Source organism: Microcaecilia unicolor, chromosome 12 (genome assembly GCF_901765095.1).
Source record: "Microcaecilia unicolor chromosome 12, aMicUni1.1, whole genome shotgun sequence".
In the NCBI taxonomy this organism is placed as follows: domain Eukaryota; kingdom Metazoa; phylum Chordata; class Amphibia; order Gymnophiona; family Siphonopidae; genus Microcaecilia; species Microcaecilia unicolor.
This window is the reverse complement of record NC_044042.1, coordinates 18790495-18805887: the sequence shown is the minus strand read 5'-3', so window position 1 is coordinate 18805887 and position 15393 is coordinate 18790495. Positions and strand designations below refer to the sequence as shown.

General features: G+C 45.3%; 1 protein-coding gene across 3 annotated transcripts in view; it reads right to left on the bottom strand.

The window, feature by feature from the left end:
* RAB44 (RAB44, member RAS oncogene family) overlaps nt 1-8105 on the bottom strand; it is a 55982-nt gene extending 47877 nt beyond the window's left edge. The window contains exons 1-2 of one of the 3 annotated variants that reach the window (XM_030221635.1): nt 7929-8105; nt 1420-1497 (exon numbers count right to left, since the gene is read on the bottom strand). The gene's annotated coding sequence lies outside the window, so the exon portion shown is untranslated. Of the gene's footprint in view, nt 1-943; nt 975-1419; nt 1498-7928 lie in introns of those variants that run through there. The other 2 variants (XM_030221634.1, XM_030221636.1) reach the window with 2 other exon arrangements.
* Nucleotides 8106-15393: the final 7288 nt, after the last annotated feature.

The window sequence follows — 15393 nt, the reverse complement described above, 5'->3', positions numbered from 1 at the left end:
CTGATCGTCTTATCCGGATAGTGCCCAGTTCTGGCCACCAAATTAGGCCACCAAAATAGCATAAGAACATAAATGTTGCCATACTGGGACAGACTGAAGGTCCATCAAGCTCAGTATTCTGTTTCCAACAGTGGCCAATCCAGGTCACAAGTACCTGGCAAGATCCCAAAACAGTACAATACATTTTATGCTGCTTAACCTAGAAATAAGCAATGGATTTTCCCCATTTTAATAATGGCTTACGGACTTCTTTTTTTAGGAAACTATCCAAATCTTTTTTAATCACTGCTAAGCTAACTGCTTTTACCACATTCTCTGGCAACGAATTCCATAGTTTAATTACACGTTGAGTGAAGAAATATTTTCTGTGATTCCTTTAAGTTTACTACTTTGTAGCTTCATTGCATGCCCCCTGGTCCTAATATTTTTGGAAGCCTCATTGCCTATCTTTGGCCAGTTTCTACTTTATCAGCCTCCTCTGAATATCAACTTGGCCGGTTAAGTTCAAACCGGCCAAAAATACCACCTGGATATTCAATGCCGGTCACTGGAAACAGCCTGGCAATGAATATTCAGGCTCAGCGCCGACCGTGGGAGACAGACCCAGCTGCCTCCCACGGTCTGAATATCAGCCCCAAAGTAAATACATAAAAACAAAGCATAAATATTACACTTAGAACTTATAATTACAACAAACAGTCCTCGCCCCAACCCGAGAAGCTTAGTATCAACATCCATTAGCTCCAGAAGCAGTACATATGAAACATAGTTCAAGATTTAAGAGGGAATGTGCAAATATGCATTGAAGGGGTGAGGGGTTTGTTGGGCTGATCATAATTGTTCAGTTTAATTATTAAAGTCTCGGGTGAGGAGGAATTGAATTGAAGGGCTCACAAAATAGAACGTTCAGCTAGGGCATCTGATATCTGATCAACCTCCTTACCATTAATGAATAAGCATAACCACTTCAGTCTCTATGTCGAATATGGTCTCTTCATAGTCGATGACCTAAAGAATGATACAACCCAATTTCATACTCAGGAACGTTCATGTATTACCATAATTTATTCTTCCTTAACATATATATGCACATGATATATATCTATACCATGATCTGTTCATGTATGTTATGTTACATGTATGTTACCATGTATGTATGCAACTTATCACATTACCATTTGTAATTCTGTTACCCCGGAAATGGCAACCGCCATTACGGCAAATGTAAGCCACATTGAGCCTGCAAATTGTTGGGAAAATGTGGGATACAAATGTTACAAATAAATAAAAAATATCCACGGACCCTGGCCATGTCAGATTCTTTTGGGCTTCGAGAGGAAGGGGTTATGTGAACAGGGATCACTAGTGCTACGGCTCTGTGCGGAATAACCTGCTCTGCTGCTGTGGAGCTTGCCGTACCTCTTTCACTGGGAGTTCTGGACTGTTGCTGTCGAGGGTTGCTTGCTGACAGTTTTAATTCCAAATACGCTTCAAACACTAGTGGAAAAAGTGATTTCAAAATTAGCCTGAAACCCAGAGGAAGTGAAACTGCAGGCCAAGCCTGTGAAATCGAACTGTTGGCGTAACGCTTATCTGCGCCTACTACCTCTTTCAACTCAAACTGCTAAAACTTTTAAAAACCTCAAGAGCTGCACATTCCTTCCTTCCACTTCACAACGTTTGTCATACTCTCTTTTTCAAAGCGCTTTCCTTACTTTGTGCTAAAGGGGTAAATAATGACCAGATGATCTAAAGTTGCCAGCTGGCTCCAGTTCACACAACAGCTCTAATCCAGTCCTGGGTTTACTACTCCATTGTATGCGGGGGACTTGTGCTTCTGATTCCTCGATTGCAGTCCCCTAGAAAAACCAGACTACAAATCCCTGCATGCACTGGGGTAAACCCAGGACCAAATCAACTCTGGCAAATTTGGAGCCAGTTGGCAATCCTCATTCACACCTTGTTCAAAATGAGAACCCCCCCCCCCCCCCCCCAAAAAAAAAAAAGACATTTTTGGCTAGAGAATAAGTTTACAAGATATTTTTTCACTCCTGGGTACAAGAGTATGGAGGACCAGCTGGTGCTTAATGCAGCTGAGGCCTAGGGCACAAATTTGGGAGGTTGCATCTCCTTCAGCTTCAGGCAGACTTGTGGGCCCAGATCAATGACCCTGTTGGCAGCTCTCTAATGGCAGCCCTGAATGCAGCAAGCTGATCATCAGGGAAGTCCACGTAGAACAGAGAAGACTCAGAACCCCACAAGTTGAGAAGACAGATCTAAAACAGTGGGGATGACCAGGCAAATGTAGGCAAGGGAACCTGAACCACGTAGGCGTCCTTTATGGGCATTATTCTCAGATCGAGTACATAAGGACCGGACACTGCCCGTGTTTTGACACTACTGTCTGCATCAGGAGTCCATAAATTTGGAGATAAATACAATAAGCTGAACTGGTAAAATTCTCTACCCTTCAAAACAATAGTTATAATGGTGTTCCTTTTGGGAGAAGTTGCAAAGCGGATCGATATAATGCACATCTCATCTTCCGCCAGGGTCGCTTTACTCATACTACCCCTCTCCCCAAGTCGCTTCACTGGCTCCCTATCCGTTTTCGCATCCTGTTCAAACTTCTTCTACTAACCTATAAATGTACTCACTCTGCTGCTCCCCAGTATCTCTCCACACTCGTCCTTCCCTACACCCCTTCCCGTGCGCTCCGCTCCATTGATAAATCCTTCTTATCTGTTCCCTTCTCCACTACTGCCAACTCCAGACTTCGCGCCTTCTGTCTCGCTGCACCCTACGCCTGGAATAAACTTCCTGAGCCCCTACGTCTTGCCCCATCCTTGGCCACCTTTAAATCTAGACTGAAAGCCCACCTCTTTGACATTGCTTTTGACTCGTAACCACTTATAACCACTTGCCTCCACCTATCCTCTCTTCCTTCCCGTTCACATTAATTGATTTGATTTGCTTACTTTATTTTTTGTCTATTAGATTGTAAGCTCTTTGAGCAGGGACTGTCTTTCTTCTATGTTTGTGCAGCGCTGCGTATGCCTTGTGGCGCTATAGAAGTGATAAATAGTAATAGTAGTAGTCTCTTGTAACCAGAGCTAATATTGTGATGTCATAATGCCTCAGTCCACCAATAAGAGCCAACCTCATCAGTGATGTCACAATGGCTTGATTGTCCTATACTTGGCTCACTTTTATTACATAGCTCTTTGAGCAGGGACTGTCTTTCTTCTATGTTTGTGCAGCGCTGCGTATGCCTTGTATTGCTATAGAAATGCTAAATAGTAGTAGTAGTAGTCTCTTGTAATCAGAGGTGATATTGTGATGTCATAATGCCTCAGGCCACCAATAAGAGCCAACCTCATCAGTGATGTCACAATGGCTTGATTGTCCTATACTTGGCTTTTATTACATAGCTCTTTGAGCAGGGACTGTCTTTCTTCTATGTTTGTGCAGCGCTGCGTATGCCTTGTAGCGCTATAGAAGTGATAAATAGTAATAGTAGTAGTCTCTTGTAACCAGAGCTAATATTGTGATGTCATAATGCCTCAGTCCACCAATAAGAGCCAACCTCATCAGTGATGTCACAATGGCTTGATTGTCCTATACTTGGCTCACTTTTATTACATAGCTCTTTGAGCAGGGACTGTCTTTCTTCTATGTTTGTGCAGCGCTGCGTATGCCTTGTATTGCTATAGAAATGCTAAATAGTAGTAGTAGTAGTCTCTTGTAATCAGAGGTGATATTGTGATGTCATAATGCCTCAGGCCACCAATAAGAGCCAACCTCATCAGTGATGTCACAATGGCTTGATTGTCCTATACTTGGCTCACTTTTATTACATAGCTCTTTGAGCAGGGACTGTCTTTCTTCTATGTTTGTGCAGCGCTGCGTATGCCTTGTAGCGCTATAGAAATGCTAAATAGTAGTAGTAGTAGTAGTACATAAGAGTAGCCATACCAGGTCAGACCAGTGGTCCATCTAGCCCAATATCCTGTTTTCCAAACAGTGACCAAGCCAGGTCACAAGTACCTGACAGAAACCCAAATCTTGGCAACATTTATTTATTTATTTGTTGCATTTGTATCCCACATTTTCCCACCTTCTTGCATGCTCAATGTGGCTTACATATTACCGTTAACGGCGTAGCAAGAAAGTAGTAAAAGAATCTGGATTTTCAAAAGGCGTTTGACAAGGTCCCTCATGAAAGGCTACAGAGGAAATTGGAGGGTCATGGGATAGGAGGAAAAGTCCTATTGTGGATTAAAAACTGGTTGAAGGATAGGAAACAAGGGGTTAAATGGGCAGTATTCACAATGGAGAAGGGTAATTAGTGGGGTTTCCTCAGGGGTCTGTGAAAGGACCGCTGCTTTTTAATATATTTATAAATGATTTAGAGATGGGAGTAACTAGTGAGGTAATTACATTTGCTGATGACACAAAGTTATTCAAAGTCGTTAACTCGCGACAGGATTGTGAAAAATTACAGAAGGACCTTACGAGACTGGGAGACTGGGCGGCTAAATGGCAGATGACGTTTAATGTGAGCAAGTGCAAGGTGATGCATGTGGGAAAAAAGAACCCGAATTATAGCTACGTCACGCAAGGTTCCACGTTAGGAGTTACAGACCAAGAAAGGGATCTGGGTGTCGTCATCGATAACACACTGAAACCTTCTGCTCAGTGTGCTGCTGCAGCTCGGAAAGCAAATAGAATGTTGGGTATTATTAGGAAAGATATGGAAAACAGGTGTGAGGATGTTATAATGCCATTATATCGCTCCATGGTGCGACCGCACCTTGAGTATTGTGTTCAATTCTGGTTGCCGCATCTCAAGAAAGATATAATGAAATTGGAAAAGGTGCAGCGAAGGGCGACTAAAATGATAGCGGGGATGGGACGACTTCCCTATGAAGAAAGACTAAGGAGGCTAGGGCTTTTCATCTTGGAGAAGAGACGGCTGAGGGGAGACATGATAGAGGTATATAAAATAATGAGTGGAGTGGAACAGGTGGATGTGAAGCGTTTCTTCACGCTTTCCAAAATACTATGACTAGGGGGCTTGCGATGAAACTACAGTGTAGTAAATTTAAAACAAATCTGAGAAATGTTTTCTTCACCCAACGCATAATTAAACGCTGGAATTCATTGCCAGAGAACGTGGTGAAGGCGGTTAGCTTGGCAGAGTTTAAAAGGGGGTTAGACGGTTTCCTAAAGGACAAGTCCATAAACCGCTACTAAATGGACTTAGGAAAAATCCACAATTCCGGGAATAAGATATATAGAATGTTTGTACGTTTGGGAAGCTTGCCAGGTGCCCTTGGCCTGGATTGGCCGCTGTCGTGGACAGGATGCTGGGCTCAATGGACCCTTGGTCTTTTCCCAGTGTGGCATTACTTATGTACTTATAATCAGTTGGACCGCTATAACATTCCATGTAGAACCCCAAAGAATAGCAAGATTCTGGAATCCTAAGACCAGTTTCACACACATTGGGGGGTTCAGTTCAGTGTCTCTCAGGGTCTTAGTCTCCATTAGATCCATTCCTGTTCCAGTCCAGTATTTTAGTGTCCCTCTGACAGGGCAGGAAACTTGTTCTACAGATTATTCAGTCAATAGTTCAAGTACACAGAATCAGTGTTATGAGTATTAATTCCTTCCTGAGAAGCTGTTTATATTTAGTGATTTGGAAAGCACCTCAAACATAGCAACTTCTACTATTATGAATCAAAATTAATCGGGGGAGGGGTACCGCCTACTGATTATCATCAGAGTCTCAAGCAGACATCACACTGATACCAACAAAATAGGAATACAGCACAGATAGCTGAAGAGCGGATTTTCATAAGAGTATAACAAGGTTATACATACATACATACATACATACAAACAAACAAACAAACATAAAAACAAACAAACATAAAAACATAAGAATAGTCATACTGGGTCAGACCAATGGTCCATCCAGCCCAGTATCCTGCTTCCAACTGCGGACGATTCAGGTCACAAGTTCCTGACAGAATCCCAAATAGTAGCAAGATTCATGCTACTGATCCCAGCCCAGGGACATGCAGTGGCTTATAGCAGACTACGGACTTTTCCTCCAGGAACCTGTCCAAACCTTTTTTAAACCCAGATACACTAACTGCTGATACTACATCCTCTGGCAATGAGTTCCAGAGCTTAACTATTAACCGAGTGAAAAAATATTTCCTCCTGTTCTTTTTAAAAGTAGCACAGACAGCTGAAAAGTGGAAGAGCCCCAAGAAACCATCATGCCAGTACAGGTAAAGCATGAATACAGCACAGACAGCTGAACAGCAGATCTTCATAAGAACCCCAAGCAGGCATAACACCAGTACACGTAAAGCACAAAGACAGCACAGACAGCTGAAAAGCAAATTTGCAAAGGCTCATGCAGGCATTAGACATGTATACAATTAGACATGGGATACATGCAGTTTAAGGCATGTTCTCCATTTTGTATCTAACAGGATATGTTTAGTAGAAGGCTGACTCTGTCCTTTGTAGCAGTATTTCCTAACCAGTGTGTCTTCAGGTCCTGCAGCAGTGGCGTAACTAGGTGGGGCCATGGGGGCCTGGGCCCCCCTGATTTCTTCTGGGCCCCTGGTTGGCTGGTGGGGGTCCCCAGCCCCCGCCAGCTGAAGACTTTGTCCAGCGCTGGTCTGCGGTGGCGCCGACGCATTGCCTGCCCTGATCTCTCTTCCCCTCATGCCAGGCACTCTCCCTTTAGTGAAATTGAGCATGTGGCGACCAAAATGTGCACCCCCCACCCTGGGCTCTGGCCCCCTCCCACCTCGAGGTCTGGCTATGCCCCTGACCTGCAGGTGTGTAAAACTCCCCAGGGACTGATGCTCAGGTCCAGACCAGTTCATGGGCTCTGCTATCAGCTCATTACAGGAATGAGAGACATTAGTGATGGTCTTAAACATGCAAGAGCACCTTTCTGAACACCTGTAGTCACACAAGCCTCTTTCCTTCCTAGACACAGCAGGAGCCTTATGGTTAGTGAATCAACCTGGAGCCAGGCCCCACCTTATGCAGAACACACATTACACATGGCCTGTCCTCTTCCCCTTCCAGCTTCTCATGGGGCTTTTCATGTGCCTCTGTAGACTTTCTTTTAACCCTGTGTATCTCGTCCTTCCCCAGGTCCACATTGCCTGCTTGGTAGAGGCTGCCGTGTTGCACAATAGTTTTCAAAATGTGGAAACATTAGTGTATAGCAACCTCAACTGACTTCTGCAAGAGTTCGGGATACTTTGCATCTGACAATTTCCAGCACTTTTAACCCTTGATACAGAGTGAGGGAACAATTGCATTCAAAGCTGAGTCTGCCACAGGAACAGAAAAGCAGTAGGTCTGAGTAACCTTTTGCAGTGACTTCCCACCACAGAAACCCAGAAAGACATAACAGTAATATCAGCAGGGCAGGATTAACTTTGCAGTGGTCCCCCCTCCAAAATATAAATACATTTTAAAGGTCCCACAGAGGCTTCTCCTCCCTCTGTGATTCTGACCGTGAAGCACTGGGCAAACCGGTGGCGAGCCAATTCCTCCTACAAATTAGGACAATGCACATGGAGGGGGTGGGGGGGGGGGGGGGTTAGGGAACATAGACCTCTGAGAGTGGTGAAGGCTCCCCTCTCCCCCTTCCAATTCTGCCAGCAGCTAACAGGGCAAAAATCTACCTTAGAAGACATAGAATTAGCACATCAGAGAGGGCCCAGGGTACCTGCCTGGCTGTGCCTTAATCCTGCCCTGAATACCAGGCGGCTGTGGCCTTCTGTCCGGCTGCTCTTTCCCTGGCTCTCCCCACCGCCCTCTACCTGCTGGGGCCAGACACAGATTCAGAAGCAGCCCTCAGCATATGAGAAGCGCTGGGCTCTTACCCCGGAGCAGATGCTGCAGTCCAGCTGCGTCTCTTTCGGTGCAGAAGTGGCTGATGTGTGGTGTTAGGAGCTAACATCCTCTGCCCTTGTGTCACCGCACTAGGTTTTTTTTTTTTTTGCACAACTGACTTTTCCGTTGCAGATCCTGGAACTTCACTGTGATGGTTTCTGAGTTTCCTCATAAAGGCTTTGACACCTTTGCTCCCCGCCTACCCCAAGGGCCTCAGCTGCAGGAGAAGCTGACTGTCAATATATCAATGACTGCAAAAATAATAGAGTGAAAAACATGAGTCATCTATAACAATGCGCATAATTATTAGGATCACCCCTACCCACCCACCCCACCCCCGTTCTGCCCATGACCCCTCCCATTTCCACGTCCCCCACGCCTAACTTTAGGTGCAGTAGTGGTAAAAGAGAAACCTGTACTCTGCAAAACACAAAAATAAAAAAAGATGTACATTTCCCAAAGCAGGCACATCCCAATCCTTTAAAAGTATCAAATTAATATTTTCCTTTTCTACCTTTGTTGTCTGGGCTATTTCCAACTGGGCTAGTCCCAGTCTCTTTTCCACTTTCTTTTCCAGGTTTGCCTTTCCATTTTTTCTCTTGCCTCTTGTTTTCCTCTTTTCCTTCTCTACATCCGTCTGCCACTGATATTTTTCATGGATTCTTTTTTCACTTGTCTCTGTGTTCAGTAGCCTAGTAGTTAGTGCAGCAGACTTTGATCCTAGGGAACTGGGTTTATTTATTTATTTATTGCATTTGTATCCCACATTTCCCCACCTCTTTGCAGGCTCAATGTGGCTTACAATCAGTGGTGTGCTGGAGCAGGCTCTCTCAGGCTCTCGAGAGCCGTTTGTTAAGTTTTTAAGAATTTTGGGAGCCGGTTCTCCATGGATAACAAATGGATCCCAAAATGTGGGCTTGGGCCCCTCCTGAATTCTCTTTTACTTTGCTGGTGAGTGAGAGCCCCCTGTTAACAATTTACCAACACCCCTGCAAAATACATCATGATTAGTAGGGGGGGGGGGGGGGTGTGGGGTGTGTGGGAGGGAGGGAGTTGAAGCCAGCAGCTGTCATCACTGTACACTCAAAACAAACAAACCTATGAGCTGCCTGCATCCACATTGCTCTTTGTTGTTAGTAGCATTTTTATTTAAACTGACTTCTATTTTCAAACATACTGACTTTCAGCGTACGGCTGTATACAGAGGAAGTATAATAATGGAATAACGTTTCATAGAATAGCACCCTTCTCCACCACCGCCCACTCCAGGCTCCGCCCTTTCTGCCTCGCCTCACCCTATGCCTGGAATAAACTCCCTGAGACCATACGCCAGGCCCCCTCCCTGCCCATCTTCAAATCCTTACTCAAAGCCCACCTCTTCGATGTCGCCTTCGGCACATAACCATTATACCTCCATTCAGGATATCTAGACTACCCCAACTTGACATTTCGTCCTTTAGATTGTAAGCTCCTTTGAGCAGGGACTGTCCTTCTTTGTTAAACTGTACAGCGCTGCGTAACCCTAGTAGCACTTTAGAAATGTTAAGTAGTAGTAAGTAGTATTACAAAAGGATCTTGGGTAACATGATAATGATAAAACATGATAGTAGTATGACAGCAAATATTGTAAGACAATTCTGGATATGTGTGTAGGAGTTCACATTTGTTGACCTTTGTGGTATGCCTTGTTAAAGAGATGGGTCTTCAGTAGTTTGCGGAAGCTGGTTAATTCGTAGATCGTTCTTAGGTTGCGCGGCAGCGCGTTCCAGAATTGTGCACTCAAATAGGAAAAGGTTGACGCATGCGTTATCTTGTATTTTAGCCCTTTGCAGTTGGGGAAGTGAAGATTAAGGAATGTGCGGGATGATTTTTTAGCATTCCTGGGTGGTAAGTCTATCAGGTCAGACATGTAGGCTGGGGCCTCTCCGTGAATGATTTTATGAACTAGGGTACATATTTTGAATGCGATGCGCTCTTTAAGTGGGAGCCAGTGTAGCTTTTCTCGTAGGGGTTTAGCACTTTCATATGGGTTCAAGTCCCACTGCTGCTCCTTGTGACTCTGGGCAAGTCACTTAACCCTCCATTGCCCGGGTGACCACAGATACTTGGATATTCAATGCCAAATGCCAGACGAGCCCTAGCATTGGATATCTGGGGTTATTTCCGCCTGCGGATGTGACAGGCTTATAAACCACTTACTGCTACATCCTGAATAACGAGCCTTAAATATCTGGGTCTATGGCAGTGCCAGAAGTTATGCAAGGTGCAGCAGCTAATACTTGGTTCTGTACCCGCATAGCTAAGTGGGTATAGTTAAAACAGCCATTTCTGCATTCCAACATCTTTTGTTATCTATACATTTATTGTAGAATAATCCCATAGAAACATGACACTTAGAGAACCTTTTACAAAGGCACGCTAGCGTTTTTTAGCGTGCACTAAAAATAAGCAGGCGCTAAGTTATAGACGCCAGCCAAAAGAGGGTCCAAATCTCCCGCAAAGCGCACAAGAAACCACAAGAAGAGCGGAAGAAACCAAAGGGACCAGACTGAAGACCACAGATAGTAAGAGCACCAAAATAGTTTTATTGGGACCCTACACGGTCCGTGTTTCGGCCAAAAAAGGCCTTCCTCAGGGGTCTTCAAATTGACGTATACAGATGTTCCTCCAAAATTACATAGAGGCATATTTTCAAAGCACTTTGGGAGGCTAAGTTCCATAGGTTTCTATGGAACTTTGGGAGGCTAAGTGCTTTGAAAATGAGCCTCATAGTGTCTATGCTCCGTTTCAGATAGCACCAGCGTTTTTGTGCTTATTCTTTCTACCCCGTGTAATTTTGGAGGAACATCTGTATACGTCAATTTGAAGACCCCCGAGGAAGGCCTTTTTTGGCCGAAACACGGACCATGTAGGGTCCCAATAAAACTATATTGGTGCTCTTACTATTTGTGGTCTTCAGTCTGGTCCTTTTGGTTTCTTCCGTTCTTCTTGTGGTTGCTAAGTTATAGACGCCCATATATTTCTACGGGCGTCTCTAGCATTTAGCTCATGCTAAAAATGCAAACACACCTTTGTAAAAGGACCCCCTCAATAACTTATGAGTGTTAAATGTGCTCAGAAATGTCGTTGGACAACTGCGGTTGTTTGTAACTGTGAAAGAAGAATCGTCAATGAGAAACGTTATATACCAAACAATTCAAGTACATTGGCTAAAATCGAGCATGCACGCGACATGAGGGGAAGCAGGGCAGGCAATGCGCAGAGAACAGCGCTGGAGAAAGGCTTCAGCTGGTGGGGGTTGGGGACCCCCGCCAGCCAAGGTATGTGGGGGGGTGGGGGGGTGGGGGTTGAGGCAGGGAGGCGGGCCAAACTGTGCCACCCCTCCCCCACTTTGGGCTCCAGACCCCCCCCCCCCCAAATGTTGAGGTCTGGCTATGCCTCGGCTTTCTTCCGTATGGACAAGAACTGAAGATCTCACCTCATACCACTTGCAGCAAAAAAGTACCACACCTGAATGTCGTGGAGGGGCATAATTGAACGAAAACGTCTATCTCCATGGGCGTTTATCTCTGAGAATGGGCCCGTGAAGGGGCGAACCGAACCGTATTTTCGAAAAAAAATAGACGTCCATGTTTTATTGGACAATTTGTGAGCTGGGCGTTTTTGTTTTTCAGTGATAATGGAAAATGAAAGCGCCCAGCTCAAAAACGAATAAATCCAAGGCATTTGTTCGTGGGAGGGGCCAGGATTTGTAGTGCACTGGTCCCCCTCACATGCCAGGACACCAACCGGGCACCCTAGGGGGCACTTTTACAAAAACAAAAAAAAAAGGTAAAAGAGCTCCCAGGTGCATAGCACCCTTCCCTTGTGTGTTGAGCCCCCAAATCCCCCTCAAAACCCACTGCCCACAAGTCTACACCATTACTATAGCCCTAAGGGGTGAAGGGGGGGCACCTACATGTGGGTACAGTGGGTTTGGGGGGGTTGGACGACTAAGCATTAAGCAGCACAATTGTAACAGGTAGGGGGGGATGGGCCTGGGTCCACCTGCCTGAAGTCCACTGCACCCCCTAACAACTGCTCCAGGGACCTGCATACTGCTGCCAGGGAGGTGGGTATGACATTTGAGGGTGAAAATAAAAAGTTGTGAAACATCATTTTTTGTGGTGGGAGGGGGTTAGTGACCACTGGGGGACTCAGGGGAGGTCATCCCCGATTCCCTCTGTGGGTAATCTGGTCATTTAGGGCACTTTTTGGGGCCTTATTCGTGGAAAAAACAGGGTCCAGGAAAAGTGCCCTAAATTCTAGCTACAAACGCATACTTTTTTTCCATTATCGGCGAAAGGCGTCCATCTCTCCTCGGCCGATAACCACGCCCCAGTTCCACCTTCGCCACGCCTCCGACATGTCCCCGTCAACTTTGTACGCTTCCGCGATGGAGTGCAGTTGAAAACGTCCAAAATCGTTTTCCCATTATACCGATTTATTCGTTTTTGTGAGATAAACGTCTATCTCCCGATTTGGGTCGAAATCTAGGCGTTTTTCTCTTTCAATTATAAGGTGGATAGTCATGCACAGATTTCTGCAGCAAATGAAAGTGAAAGGGGGATGTGATTTTTGATAGTCCACCTTTCTGTAGTTACATTCAAAGTGGTTTACATATATTCAGATACTTATTTTGTACCTGGGGCAATGGAGGGTTAAGTGACTTGCCCAGAGTCACAAGGAGCTGCAGTGGGACTTGAACCCAGTTCACCAGAATCAGAGTCTGCTGCATCAACCACTAGGCTACTCCTCCACTAGCAACATTCCATGTAGAAGCCTGCCCTTGCAGATCACCAATGCGGCCGCGCAGGCTTCTGTTTCTGTGAGTCTGATGTCCTGTATGTATGTGCAGGACGTCAGACTCACAGAAACAGAAGCCTGTGCGGCCGCGTTGCTGATCTGCAAGGGCAGGCTTCTACATGGAATGTTGCTAGTGGAATAGCAACATTCCATGTAGAATCTCAAATAGTAGCAACAGAATCTCAATAGTAGCAACATTCCATCTAGAATCTCCAATAAGGAAAGGGAAATGGGACTTGATATACCGCCTTTCTGTGGTATTTTGCAACTACATTCAAAGCAGTTTACATATATTCAGGTACTTATTTTGTACCTGGGGCAATGGAGGGTTAAGTGACTTCCCCAGAGTCACAAGGAGCTGCAGTGGGAATTGAACCTACGTCCTCAAAGTCAAAGTCTGCTGCACTAACCACTAGGCTACTCCTCCACTAGCAACATTCCATCTAGAATCTCTAATAGTAACAACATTCCATGTAGAATCTCAAACAGGGAAAGGGAAATGGGACTTGATATACCGCCTTTCTGTAGTTACATATTATATACAAGTACTTATTTTGTACCTGGGGCAATAGAGAGTTAAGTGACTTGCCCAGAGTCTCAAGGAGCTGCAGGAAAACAGGCCTCAAGAAACATTCATGTATCTGGTTTTAATAGCTCAAACTTGGATCCCGAATGGGAAAATGTAGGGACTGGTGTGTCGTGGAGGGGCATAATCAAACGTGGCGCCCACGTTTTCCTGAGAACGTCCTCACAGGATGTCCCCGCGAAGGGGCGGGGAAACCCGTATTATTGAAACAAGATGGGCGTCCATCTTTCATTTTGATAATACGGTCGGGGACGCACAAATCTCAACATTTAGGTCGACCTTAGAGATGGTCGTCCCCGGTTTTCGGCCATAATGGAAACCGAGGACGCCCATCTCAGAAGACCAAATCCAAGCCATTTGGTTATGGGAGGAGCCAGCATTCGTAGTGCACTGGTCCCCCTCACATGCCAGGACACCAACCGCACACCCTAGGGGGTACTGCAGTGGACTTCAGATAAAGCTCCCAGGTGCATAGCTCCCTTATCTTGTTTGCTGTGCCCCCCAACCCCCCCAAAACCCACTCCCCACAACTGTACACCACTACCATAGCCCTTAGGGATGAAGGGGGGCACCTACATGTGGGTACAGTGGGTTTGTGGTGGGTTTTGGAGGGCTCATATTTACCAACTCAAGTGTAACAGGTAGGGGGAGGATGGGCCTGGGTCCACCTGCCTGAAGTGCACTGCAGTACCCACTAAAACTGCTCCTGGGACCTGCATACTGCTGTCATGGAGCTGGGTATGATATTGGAGGCTGGCATACAGGCTGGAAAAAATATTTTAAATTTTTTTTAGGGTGGGAGGGGGTTAGTAACCACTGGGGGAGAAAGGGGAGGTCATCCCCGAGTCCCTCCGGTGGTCACCTGGTCAGTTCAGGCACCTTTTTGAGGCTTGGTCATAAGAAAAAAATGGACCAAGTCGGCCAAGTGCTTATCAGGGACGCCCTTCTTTTTTCCATTATCGGTCAAGGACGCCCATGTGTTAGGCATGCCGCAGTCCCGCCTTCGCTATGCTTCCGACAAGCCCCCATGAACTTTGGTCTTCCCCGCGATGGAAAGCAGTTGAGGACGCCCAAAATCGGCTTTCGATTATGCCGATTTGGGTGACCCTGGGAGAAGGACGCCCATCTCCCGATTTGTGTCTAAAGATGGGCGCCCTTCTCTTTCGAAAATAAGCCTGCAAGTCTTCAATGCCTAGAGGTGCAAAAACATCTCTGAGAGAAGGACACACCCAGCCTGAGCCCCAACACAAGAGAAACAATTAATCCAAGAGACAACAGTGTTGACGATATTCTGATTTATTTGTCATAAATAGTTACAGTTATCACTAGATTTTATTTTTACACACATAATTATATTTACAAATAATAATTATTAGTGCTGAAAAACTGCAAAATTATTCACACAAAGTGCACAGAATGGGAATAAATTTACCTAGAGAGCCCAGATGTGGCTTGAGCACAGAAGGATCAGGAACACCAGTGGATTGCAGTTCTGATTCCTGCTGAACACAAACTATATAATGTTTCCATTGCTTCTCAAGAAATGCCTGAGACTTTTTGCATTGTCAGGTGGTAATGGTGGTGGCAATCGCTGCATCAGAATATTTGAGCTTCTTTTTTTTCTTCCCTGATTTTCATTTAACCCCCTAAATCTATAAACTTGTGTACACAAATTTACACTTGGGGTGAATTCTACACATGGAGCCAAAAAAAGTGCTATTCTATAAGCTGTGCTTAAAGTTAGGCATGGTTTATAGACCACTGCTTACGCTCGGGACTCACACCTAAATTTAGACACATGATTACATGCCTAAATTGGGTGCATATCCTCCGTATTCGATAACAACGCGCATAATTATTAGGATTGCCCCCCGTTCCGCCCATGACTCTCAATTCCACGTCCCCTTTTTTTCACTTGCACGTAAAATTTAGGTGTGGATCCCATGCCCAACTTTATGCACATAAGTTCCAATTAAATCTAATTAGTGCCAATAATTGCTTGTTAAAAAACCAATTGGTGCAAA